Here is a 1,135-nt window from a genome sequence, read left to right as displayed (position 1 = left end):
CTCTCTCTCTCTCTCTCTCTCTCTCTCTCTCTCTCTGTTTTGGTTTTTCGAGACAGGGTTTCTCTGTGTAGCTCTGGCTGTCCTGGAACTCGGGGATTCTCTTGATTGCAATTAGTTGATGTGGAAGACTGGCCCACTGTAGGTGGTTCCGTTCCCTGGCTTTGGGTCCTGGGCTGTGGAGAAACTGAACTAAGGAAGCATTAGAGCATGCATGCACACATTATGTTCACTTCTCTCTCTGATCTTTAATTTTCTGTTTTTTTGTTTGTTTGTTTTTGTTTTTTGTTTTGAGATAGAATTTCACTACACAGCCCTTGCTGGCCTGGAACTTGCTTTGTAGATCAAGCTAGCTTCAAATTTACAGAGAACTACCTGCCCCGCCTTCCAGGTGCTAAGATTAGAGGCATGAGCCACCATGCTGATTATTATTGTTGTTATTATTTTTTTCCAGACAAAGTTTTTTTTCTCTTCTTTTTAAAAAAAAACACATTTACTTATTATGTATACAGCATTCTTCTTGCATGTATACCTATAGGCCAGAAGAGGGCATCAAATCTCATTACAGATGGTTATGAGCCACCATGTGGTTGCTGGGAATTGAACTCAGGAAGAGCAGCAGCCAGTGCTCTTAACCTCTGAGCCATCTCTCCAGCCCCAGATAAAGTTTCTTTCTGTAGCCTTGGTTATCCTAACTCACTCCTTAATCCAGGCTGTCCTTGAACTCACAGAGATCCACCTGCCTCTGCTTGCCTCTGCATCTTGGGTGCTGGGATTAAAGGTGTTTGCCAGAGGGAGGCCGGAAGGGTTAAAGGGCACTGTGTGTTTAGTCTGTGCTCTTCTGGCTCACTCTTAAGGTTCAAAATTTTCATTTGTCTTCAGGACAAATATTGCTCTAAGGGATGGGAAAGGCCGGTTTCTTCTCTTCAGGCACAGGGACCTTCAGGAAAGGGTGGGTTTGTGCTTTTGACTCAAAGGCTCTCTGAAAGTGCAGGATTTTGTTTGACTCCAAGGACCTGTGATGGGTTTTAATTGTCAGCTTGACACAAATCTCCTGGGAAGAGAGAAGTCTAGATCACGCTGGCCTGTGGGTGTGTCTGGGCTCTCTCTCTCTCTCTCTCTCTCTCTCTCTCTCTCT

This window comes from Mus pahari, chromosome 4, assembly GCF_900095145.1.
Source record: "Mus pahari chromosome 4, PAHARI_EIJ_v1.1, whole genome shotgun sequence".
Lineage (NCBI taxonomy): Eukaryota > Metazoa > Chordata > Mammalia > Rodentia > Muridae > Mus > Mus pahari.
The sequence above is the reverse complement of the archived record's forward strand: the minus strand, read 5'-3'. Positions refer to the sequence as shown.